The 12,300-nt window shown below is 39.7% G+C and overlaps 1 protein-coding gene across 1 annotated transcript in view; it reads left to right on the top strand.

Moving 5' to 3' along the window:
- Nucleotides 1-12,300, top strand: part of cmss1 (cms1 ribosomal small subunit homolog) — a 57,275-nt gene that overhangs the window by 26,460 nt on the left and 18,515 nt on the right. The gene's annotated exons all lie outside the window — the stretch shown is intronic.

The raw sequence follows: 12,300 nt of genomic DNA on the forward strand, positions 1-12,300 counted from the left end.
GATTCCAAGAAATCATGTTTGCCCCTTTTTCAAGTGGGCGCAGCATGGCTTTGAGTCCGCCTAGAAGGAACTGGAGAATGAGAAATGATTGGTGGTGGCAGCTGAACATGGGGACAAGAAATAAATGTGTGCTTTCAACCAAAGAGGCCAAACAAAGTCAGGCAATTTGTCTTTGCGGTACAAGTGGCTATTGTTTGGCTAAAGTAAGAGACGGGCTGATGCAGATTATATAAGCCTGTGTTGGCTAATCCAAAGTCAGAGGCCTCTTGTCATAACAGTTAGCATTAGCTAAACAGATAGGCCTCCGGCTGGCATTACTTTGTGTGAGGCTTATGTCATCTCACATTCTTACTCTTAGCGCATTTACAGCAATCACTGTCCTCTTGGCAGACCAAAAGAGCTGCCTGAAAGTAGGCCCTTGATTACTGACCACATGAGAGCAAGATGTGTGTGTGTTGCAGGGGCATGTGTGAGTGCTGCTGAAGCAAATCCCATCAGCTAAACAGTGTTTGTAGCCAGCTCTCTCTGACTTATTTCTCCTCCCATATTCAGAGAGAGAAAGAAAGCAAGCAGGTTCCTATTAGTGAAGGATGAGGTAACCTCTCTGCTCTTCAGCTCTGCTTCTCTGGTTCAAACCCTCACAGTGGCCAGGAACGCCTTTTATTCCCTCGTTGTTGGTCAAGTTTCATTAGATAAGTAACTAGAGGTGCTCATGTTTTTCCTTTTTTGTGGAAATTGCAAAATGCAATCAGGCAAACTATCAACTGTTATGTCTAGAGGTCCGTTTTTTTACTGCAGTTGTTTTAAGACTGTGATTAAGACCTCCTCAGAGCTTTTACTGCTGTTAGAAATACTGTTACTATACAGGAGAGCAGCAGTACTTTCCCTCTCTCCATCCTCCTCTCCTCACAGACAGGCAGCATCTGCTTGTTGTCATCAAGGCCTCAGAGCAACCTTGGGTGTCTCTAAACAAGATGAACACTGGTACACGAGGGTGGAACATTGTGCAGGACAAGCACCAAAACAGAAGGCAGCCCTGTAGCGTATTCAAACTGTGGCTCTAACATGTCTGTGAGCCTGTTTGCTTTCTTAATAGATGGTGTTTTCATTGACATAAACATTTTCGCTCAGCCTCTGAATGGAAAGAACGAGTGATGATGTAGACCTCTGTCCCTTCCTCTTCATCCACTCTCTGTATCAATCAGGAAAACAGATGAGGCTGTCCCAGCTGTCCCTTTGTTTCTTTTCTCCACTTGCTTTTAGCCACAGACAGGGTTGATATGAATTTCGTCGGGTCACCTTGAAGACTGACTACCCAGTCAAAACATCCTGGACCACTTCCCTGTAAAATTACAGAAAGTCAGACCCATCACATCCTCTATTTATTTGGTGTTCTTTGCCTCGAGAAGAGGAGATTCAGAGACAGAAAATGGTTGTGGCTTTGGATCAAAACGAACCTTCTGAAGCTATGATTGGTTTAGCCTGGGGTTAGTCAAGATGACAGCATGCAATAGAGCTGATGTTAGTCAGCGCTCATGTTTTCTGTGGTGGCCGACTCATTTCTTTAGATGATTTGATGCTATTTTTTTCCTTTATGATACCAAATCCAAGACTCCAAGCCTGGTTGACACCAAGTACCTCTGCAATATTAGCATGAAAAATGCAAAAAGTATGGTTTTGATGGACTGATTTCTGACTTTTTGCCAAGTTTGACAAATGTAACACTTCTTGCTTGAGCTAATTCTGTTTCTTTAAGAATAATTGACATCATAACATTTGTTGTTTTTTAGGGGTGAGTATTGCCAAGAACCTCACAATATGATACGCATCACGATACTTTGGTCAGGATACGATAGTATTGTGATATATTGCGATATTCTATACAGTAAACTAAGAAAAAATAGGGATGGTTTATATGCAAATTACACAATATTACTCAAAATTGAAAGGACAAATTAAGTCAAAACTATTTGAACTTTTCCACTTTATTGTTTTTGAAATACTGAAGTTGTATTTTAGTTCCAACTTGGCTAAAATGTGAATTTTTATTATTACAAAAATGTTGATATTAAGAGTTGAAATATCGATATCATATTGGAGGTCAAAGTATTGCAAAATATATATCGATATTTTTTCACACCTCTATTGTTTTTGGGGTACTCATCTCATCAACTCATCTCATCAACTCAACAAAGCAGCAGAAGATAACACCAATAGGTGAAATGATACAAGGCTAAAACAAGATAGAGGAAAGTAAAATGAAATAATTAAAAACAAAATAAAATCAATGAATTTAAAGATCAGAGTGAGGCTACAGTCCTCGTGGCAGTGGTCGCAGGTTTGACTCCCAGCCTCTACCATCTTCCCCCACTCTCTACTCCCCCCATTTCCTGTCCCTCTCAAGCTTCCCTTTCCAATACAGGCATAAATGCCCCAAAACATAACTTAAAAAAACACACACACAAAAATAAAATAAGATCAGATAATAAAGTAAATAAATAAATAAAGTAATTAAGATAATGTAAAATATTCTTAATTAGATATAACATAAAAAATAAAAAATGATAATTTTAGAATAATGATTATAACAGTTATGATGGCTATAATGCAGTCTAGGGCTAAAAATAAATTACTCTAATTTAAAATACCGGTGATTAAAGGTATGTGTTAAGTTTACTTTTAAGTTACTTTTAACTTTAATTTTACTCGGTTGGTTGGAACTGGTAAAAACTTTATTTATATAGCACCTTTAAAAACAAATGTTTACAAAGTGCTTTGACAAACAAAGCATGGTTCAAAGAACGTAGTAAACATTTTGAATGACAGGGAGGAGGAACTTTAACAATGCAAAACAAAATGCAACGCGTCAATTAAACAGAATGAAGTTGTGGGACAATAGACCAGTAAATAATTGTTGAGAAGTTTTTCAAGGATAAATAAATAAAATAATAAATAAGAATAGACAAATAAAATGGATAATTAAATAAAAGCATTAAAAGGACAATAAAATAGGTTTTAAGAATGAGAGGACAACATCACATTGGGAAAAGTGTTCTGTATAAATTAGGAACATTAAAATAATAAATGATTTTTTTTTAATATAAATTGAAACAATAAAGATTAAAATTGATCACATTGACAGGGTTACTTGCCAATACCAAAATTTAGGTAGTGTTGGATGCATCCTTACACCTATCATTAATTTATTCTCTGCCCACCGACGGCCCAGTTCAAAGAAAGAATGATTGAAGTTCTGGACTGAAGGAAGCCCTCTTAAGCCCATATTGGTGGTCATAATTTCTGCAGTGGCCTGGGGGCTGTTGTCTTTGGATGTGAGTGTTGAGCCAACACAAATTAATTTTCTACGCCCATCTAGTGGAGCCTTTAATGTGAGCAGTCGAGCCAAGACGTGTCTCTGTGTCTTTGGCCTTTAATTGACTAATAGTGATGAGGTCTGAACACCTAGCACACACACACACACACACACATGATGACATGAGTCAGCCTGTGCTCTTTTTAAGTGTGGTCATAGTGTCTAGACGAGCACATGCATACTGATGTCTCAGCACACTCCCACACGATGCTCACATGTGAAAATGCCTCCAAACATGAGTTCTGGCTCAGAGCCAGAGTCAGCCTCAATAATAGTTGCCAGGGTTGCCCCCGTGGGGACCCTCCTCTGGCAGGCAGGCTGGCAGCCGCACATGTGGCTGGCCGCCTCTGTTTATTTATCTGAACACCACCCAGGGCAGCCAGCATTCCTGCATTGCTCCTGCCTAAAGGCTGCAGGCTGCCCTCAGAATAAACCAATAACACTTATTCTCATTTACTGCACGGCTTCCCAACCAAAAGCTGCTCTACAAATACACACAGGTGGCATCAGGAACACTAGTGTTATGTGGAACATAGTCATGGGCTGGGACCATTTAATACCCCCAATTACTTTGAAGTTTGGAAGTAGTAACCCTAAGACATGGGGTCATCACCTTCATACGCAACAAGCCTATACATATTTACTTTTGATACCGAACATCTATAGAGTTTATTGCTTACATTAAAATTATTGAGTTTATTCCTTCCCATTTTAATGGTTCCCAACATTTTTGTTTAAGAGTAATTGACCCTCATTTCTAAAGTTGGGTCTTACAATTGCTTCTTTTTCCACAATACACCATCAAAAGTTTGAAAACACCTTCTCATTCAAGGGTTTCTATTTATTTTAATTATTTGAAACACAGTAGATTAATACAGAATACACCAAAACTATAAAAGAAGATATATGGAATTATTTAATTAACAAAAAAGTGTTAAACAAACCAGAATAGGTTTTATATTTTTATATTTTATGTTATCTCATCAGGAAGGAGTTAAGTCGTTTTCAACCAGTCCCTTTTAAAGTGACCATGGAGGTGAGAGTGCCTTTGTCTTCTGTAATCTGCATAATTCAGTCACAAAGGGGATTTAGATACAATCCCATAGATACAATAGGATCAGTCAAATAGGTAAGGAAGGTGACACAGAGCTGCAGAGGGAAACAGAGCTGAAGCTGAACTATTCACCTTACCTGAGATGAGGAAAGGGTTAAAATGATAAATCAGACCTCAGACACTTTCTTGTAAAATGAAAACAAAAAAGTGAAAGTTTTTCAAGATGAAATTCTATAATTATATAACGCAGCAAGCTATTCTTAGAACTATCAGTGTATTATAGGTAGGGTTAGCTAGTTACCTAATTTCCCTTGAAAGTAATACTCACAGTTCTAAGTTATGGGCAATATTTAGCATTTTAATAAATAAAACAAAATGTATCTATTGTTTTAAGTGATATCAGTTACATTACTACAACCCTATAGTTAAGCCACACATTTTACTTATAGAACCATATATCCTATGCAGCATTAATTCAGATTCACATGACAATAACTACCGAAAAAGTACAAAAATAAACCTTGTAAGGACTAAAGTGAAAGACCACTCAAGATTAACAGGCCCCTCTTACAGGATGGACTGATATACAATGTACAGAGTATAACATCATTTTAAATTTTGCAATATGGGCAATAAACATTAAAGACCTAAAGGTATATTTCAAACACATTTACACAACAATACGCTTCAACTGAGTCATTTCATTGGAATAGATGCATAAAGTTGTGCTCATAAGTTTACATACCCTGGCAGAATGTATGATTTCTTGGGTAGTTTCTGTTGTCATTAGGAGTAAACACAGTTGTTTGACAATAAATGGCTTCACCCAACCACTAACCATGAGTGTAAAGAAAGTTTTTCTCTTATCATTTATATTCTCTGAAAAATGACCAAAAAAATCGCAAATTCTGCCAGGGTATGTAAACTTATGAGCACAACTGTATATTTGTTTTGGTTGTTCTGGATTAGTATTACAGTAGGCATCTAAAGTAATCAAGTTTTTACACCATAGCAACTGTCTACGGACTGTTTTGTCCCTGGTTGATGTTAGGTAGAAACCATAGACGGTATAACGTCACCCCTTGGTTTCTGAAAAGGGGTATTGATGCCAGTCTTTGGCGGTCACCATATTGGAAATGCTGACTCAACCTAACTTTCAGTCGACCTAGATACAAACAAAGGGGAGGGCCATAAGCCACCTAGCAAACAGTTACGTCACACCAGGCCTGTAAGCCAACTTAACCACGCCCCTAATTATGCAGATGTGCAAAACTTTTAGTCTTAATATTTTCAAAAAGGATGAATAATAATGAATCATGTTGTAAAACTATGATGGAGAGAGCAGGGCATTTTTTGGGGTTAATTAGAAACTGTCCACTTCCTGTGAAGTTGCAGAATTAGTTGCGTTTGTGTGAAAAATTATTAATGAGATAAACCAAACAGTTATCCTTTGATGCTCACTCATTTTTAGGAGGGATACTGGTCATAAAACTGTTATTAAAAAAAAAGCAATATCACACTCGAGGTCAGCACAGCTCTAATATTGTTATTCAACACAGCAGCACTCCCTCTTGTTTGTTATTACTTAATAAAGAAAAGAATGCAGGGGTATCTTAACCAGTTTCCCAGTCTTAAAGCTTCATCACCATAAGAGGAGAGGTAGAACACAGTGTTTTTACCCCCCTGAAGAGCAAATAACCTTGCCTATGGCCCCCCGAGGTAATTTCAGCTGGAGCCCCCTGCGCTCTCGCACTGTGAGCAACTAATATCCACTTTATATCCACCTGTCATGGAAGGCTGGCTTTGTCTGTACCCTGCAGTCCTCTTTGGCCTCCAGTTTGGCTGATGTATGTTTTGGCTGCAGCACAGTACTGCAGGCATGTCTGGTCAGAGTGCTCTTAACTGAAAAATTATATAGCTGTTATGCCAGCAGTGAGAGAGGAGGAGATGTTGAACAGCCTATAAATGTATTTTGTCACCAGAAATGCTTGGTGCTTCGCTTGTTGGTCTTTATGATTATGAGTGTGGTTAGGCTGAACGCACTGCTAAATGCTTCATACTAATGACTTCAGCATAAACCCCCTTCACTGCGACTGTTGAAATGATTCTCTCTAATGACTCTGGGCTCTGTTTAAAGTGTTAGACTATTGCGTTTTCATGGCCGGGGACTTAGCAATGGATTAGAGCAGATTGTCATCTTAGCTCAGTGTTGCTGCAGCATTTTTGCTCACCCCTAATTTTAATGGTAAAATAAATTAATTTTTATGTCCATACTTATTGTAGATGTCTGAAAACAGTAAGTTTGATATCACTACTGACACCATGTCATTATTTTTTCTACACATTAATTCGTGTTATTACCCGGCTTTTTTACTGATCTTCTGGTTGTGTAAGGTGCTTCATTCTGATTTGACAACCCCTTAAAAACCCATAGACTGTATAAATAATGGACGTAGTATCCGTGATGTCAACCATCTGTTCCTGAACGCTGTTTTGAAGCCAATCGGTGGCAGCCATATTGGTAATGCAGAGCTCAACCAGTCAAAGTGTGACGTAAAGAAGCAGGGTTTGAGCCTCCTAGCCAACAGCTATGTGTTCCCGCCTGTGCTACCCCTTTTCGACCGAGGCAGTTTCAGGGACGGTTCGGAGCCAGCGCTCAATTGAGAACCGGTTTTTCGTGTTTCGACTGTGAGTGAACCGGCTCCCGGGCCGGGAAAACTGTTTCCAGAGCAGCTCCAACTCTTTGCTGGTCTAAGAACTGTGAATCGCTTACGTCAGTGGCGAGGGGCGGGGCGCAACTTGCCGTGACCACAGACAAAAACCAAACGTTTTTCCACCATTGTCCTGCAGCGAAAAAATCAAAGAGACTAATGAATTCCAAGGCAAAGCAGTGGTCGGCCGAGGAGACAAGATGCCGTTGTTCGCCATTGTTGTTGTTGTGAGGGAAAGTTCGCGCTAGTGCTGCTGGGAAAAGCAGTCACGGAAATCTGACGTCATGACATGCCTCTTCCGCTGGCTCGAGCAAGTGGAAAAACAAACGGGTGCCGTGTTGGTTTGCAAGTTCAACCAAGTCCGAACCTGCGCGAGCACCAGCCTGGAAATACAACCCGGTTCGCGTTGGTCGAAAAGGGGTATCAGTCATTTCAGTCATGCCCTTATTTGGGCAAAAACTGGTAATCTTAATCTCTTCTGAACCGTCGCATCAGAAAAAAATTAACCCCCTGTACAGTGTGTGCCGATAGAGAAATTAGCCATGTAGACCAACGCCGTTTTTTGAACCAGGCTGTAAACATGTTTATTAATGCTGCAAAGATCGTCTTTTTGAATGGGTGTCTATGTAGTTTCCGGTGTTTCTGCAGCCAGCCTCAAGCGGATTCTCAATGAATTGCAGTTTATAACACTTCCGCATGGACGTCATATTTTGAGACCGGAGGTTGCTGCTTGGTAACAATCCAAAGACAAGTTAACAGTAAAGGATAATGCTTCAAATAGTTACCTTAGTGTCACACATTTGAATAAATTGGATAGTTAGCTTAAAGCAATGGATGGAATATTTAGCACAGAAACTATTTCAAGGTACAAATAAGTGACAAGTGATGGACAAGGATTTGGAAGAATTAGCTTAAAGATAAATGATCGAAATAGCTAGCTTGGGGCACCGTTGGTCTAGCGGTTTGGGCGCATCCCATGTGCGGAGGTTAAAGTCCTTATAAACCGTTTTTTTAACCAGGCTGTAAACATGTTTATTAATGCTGCAAAGATCGTCTTTTTTGAATTGGTGTGTATGTGGTTTCCGGTGTTTCTGCAGCCAGCCTCAAGCAGATTCTCGATGAACTGCACTTTATAACACTTCCACATGGGCTTCATATTTTGAGACCAGAGGTTGCCGCTCTGGTCTCAAAATTTTAAAAAAAATTAATAACTATTGTCAATGGAGTTTTGACCAATCAGAATCAAACATCTTACACAGCCGGTAGCTCAGTAAGAGAGCCGGGTTATAAATAGATTCATTTTCTGCCTTGAACATCAAACCCTTTTGTTCTGCAGGTTTGCTTAGTTTAATATGTCCAACAGACAGTGTTTGAATATTTCTCATTTACCTTGACTTGAAAAGTTCTGAGTGCCAGATATGCTCAAGGTTGTCAAGACTACTGAAAGTTGACATTTCTGTTGATTCCTCTCAGAAGTTGTGTTTTTGATTATGAGTGTGGTTAGGCTGAACGCACTGCTAAATGCTTCATACTAATGACTTCAGCATAAACCCCCTTCACTGCGACTGTTGAAATGATTCTCTCTAATGACTCTGGGCTCTGTTTAAAGTGTTAGACTATTGCGTTTTCATGGCCGGGGACTTAGCAATGGATTAGAGCAGATTGTCATCTTAGCTCAGTGTTGCTGCAGCATTTTTGCTCACCCCTAATTTTAATGGTAAAATAAATTAATTTTTATGTCCATACTTATTGTAGATGTCTGAAAACAGTAAGTTTGATATCACTACTGACACCATGTCATTATTTTTTCTACACATTAATTCGTGTTATTACCCGGCTTTTTTACTGATCTTCTGGTTGTGTAAGGTGCTTCATTCTGATTTGACAACCCCTTAAAAACCCATAGACTGTATAAATAATGGACGTAGTATCCGTGATGTCAACCATCTGTTCCTGAACGCTGTTTTGAAGCCAATCGGTGGCAGCCATATTGGTAATGCAGAGCTCAACCAGTCAAAGTGTGACGTAAAGAAGCAGGGTTTGAGCCTCCTAGCCAACAGCTATGTGTTCCCGCCTGTGCTACCCCTTTTCGACCGAGGCAGTTTCAGGGACGGTTCGGAGCCAGCGCTCAATTGAGAACCGGTTTTTCGTGTTTCGACTGTGAGTGAACCGGCTCCCGGGCCGGGAAAACTGTTTCCAGAGCAGCTCCAACTCTTTGCTGGTCTAAGAACTGTGAATCGCTTACGTCAGTGGCGAGGGGCGGGGCGCAACTTGCCGTGACCACAGACAAAAACCAAACGTTTTTCCACCATTGTCCTGCAGAGAAAAAATTAAAGAGACTAATGAATTCCAAGGCAAAGCAGTGGTCAGCCGAGGAAACAAGATGCCGTTGTTCGCCATTGTTGTTGTTGTGAGGGAAAGTTCGCACTAGTGCTGCTGAGAAAAGCAGTCACATAAATCTGACGTCATGACATGCCTCTTCCGCTGGCTCGAGCAAGTGGAAAAACAAACGGGTGCCGTGTTGGTTTGCAAGTTCAACAAAGTCCGAACCAGCGCGAGCACCAGCCCGGAAATACAACCCGGTTCGCGTTGGTCGAAAAGGGGTATCAGTAATGTCAGTCATGCCCTTATTTGGGCAAAAATTGGTAATCTTAATCTCTTCTGAACCGTCGCGTCAGAAAAAAAATAACCCCCTGTACAGTGTGTGCCGATAGAGAAATTAGCCACGTAGACCAACGCCGTTTTTTGAACCAGGCTGTAAACATGTTTATTAATGCTGCAAAGATCGTCTTTTTGAATGGGCGTCTATGTAGTTTCCGGTGTTTCTGCTGCCAGTCTCAAGCGGATTCTAAATTAATTGCAGTTTATAACACTTCCGCATGGACGTCATATTTTGAGACCGGAGGTTGCCACTTGGTAACAATCCAAAGACAAGTTAACAGTAAAGGATAATGCTTCAAATAGTTACCTTAGTGTCACACATTTGAATAAATTGGATAGTAAGCTTAAAGCAATGGATGGAATATTTAGCACAGAATCTATTTCAAGGTACAAATAAGTGACAAGTGATGGACAAGGATTTGGAAGAATTAGCTTAAAGATAAATGACCGAAATAGCTAGCTTGGGGCACCGTTGGTCTAGCGGTTTGGGCGCATTCCATGTGTGGAGGTTAAAGTCCTTATAAACCGTTTTTTTAACCAGGCTGTAAACATGTTTATTAATGCTGCAAAGATCGTCTTTTTTGAATTGGTGTGTATGTGGTTTCCGGTGTTTCTGCAGCCAGCCTCAAGCAGATTCTCGATGAACTGTACTTTATAACACTTCCACATGGGCTTCATATTTTGAGACCAGAGGTTGCCGCTCTGGTCTCAAATTAATAACTATTGTCAATGGAGTTTTGACCAATCAGAATCAAGCATCTTACACAGCCGGTAGATCAGTAAGAGAGCCGGGTTATAAATAGATTCATTTTCTGCCTTGAACATCAAACGCTTTGTTCTGCAGGTTTGCTTAGTTTAATATGTCCAACAGACAGTGTTTGAGTATTTCTCATTTACCTTGACTTGAAAAGTTCTGAGTGCCAGATATGCTCAAGGTTGTCAAGACTACTGAAAGTTGACATATCTGTTGATTCCTCTCAGAAGCTGTTTTTTAATCCACTCTGCTGTCATCAGTTAAAAAGCTTACAGTTGTACACTCCTGTATAACTGACAGTCTTGAAATGATCTTTGAAGTTTTTTTTGGTGTAGGTTGTTGAACTCAAACGAAAAAGTGTTTCTGTGCCAAACAGTTTAAACAGCATGAGGTAATGTTGCGCTGGGATTTTTATATAACTGGCATAGAATTAAACCCTTTCTGCTTTATCCATAAAATTTTGACAGTTGACATTACGATCACATCTTAATGAGTTGTGCGTTCTCTCTAAAACAATGTGTTTTTTTCTCTTACTTGGCTTACTCCTCCTTGTAGGTGGTCTGTCCTACATTCTAGTAACTAAGGTCTATAAATCACAGTGTAACCATAGTTGTGCAAAGCCAAACAACGCCATTTGGTGGTCAGTGATGTAATGAAATATGGTCGACATTGTTTTGCGATGATGTAAGCTTTGTCCACTCGAGGTTGTTTTGTTGAGCAGGGTTTCCTTGACAGAAACGAACGATGAAGATGTGAAATTCTACCGTTCACTGTTGATTCTGTGTCCACTGGTGTCTCTGCTTCAGGACAGGCATGCACTACTCTCACATTTAACCCCTGTCCAGTCAAATGCTAGGTTTCACATGTATTGTATTGGAGCCATGGTGATTGATAGAGATCAAGATGCATTATAAATATCATCCAGATATCTACTGTGTGGGATTTAGCAAAGAGCATTTGAGGAGTTGATGAGGAGATAAGGATTAAATCTGTTAGAAGCAGAGCAGGAGAGACAGAGCTGTAAGGATAACACTAATGGTATTTGGCCAACAGTACTAGTATCCACATTATGTAAGTTCAATATGCCGTTAAGACAAGGTTGGAAAAGATTCTCCTCATTTGGTTCTTGTGAAAAGCTTAAAAGCTTTGTCTTGTTACCTCAGCATGTCTCTGATTAGCATCGTGTCTGCAACATCACCTGGAGTTTCAATCAGGAGTCATTCCCCTGAATGTCCGTTTCTAAATAAGGACTCAACCACTCAACCAAGTTTCCAGGTTACTATTTGGAACCATGTGCAGAAATTTGGAGCTACTTTTTTACTTCAAGTTGCCATCTGTTCCAACCACTTTTTAAAAGGATGAAAGAAGGACAGAAAAGGCACCCCAAAAGAAACATTTTAAATATTGCATCAATAGTTGAATAAATAGCTGTGGATGTGAATAAATAAGGGTTTGGTGGCTTGGTGGAAAAAACAAGACAGAGCCTGCACCAATAGTAATTTGGAGAGGGAACCAGAATTTGAGGGGGGATAAATAATTACACATGAGGTTCAAACTGAGGAAAGCATCAGATGATTAAAAAAAGAGGACCAAAATGTTGTTTTTCATGCTAGCATAGAGTTGACTATTGTTTTTAACACTTTGCCATTATTATCAATTCATCTTTATTTGTATGGTGCCAAATCACAACAAACGTTATCTCAAGACGCTTTTACAAACATAGCCGATCTAGACCGTACTCTATGTT

Source organism: Notolabrus celidotus, chromosome 10, assembly GCF_009762535.1.
Source record: "Notolabrus celidotus isolate fNotCel1 chromosome 10, fNotCel1.pri, whole genome shotgun sequence".
Taxonomy (NCBI): domain Eukaryota; kingdom Metazoa; phylum Chordata; class Actinopteri; order Labriformes; family Labridae; genus Notolabrus; species Notolabrus celidotus.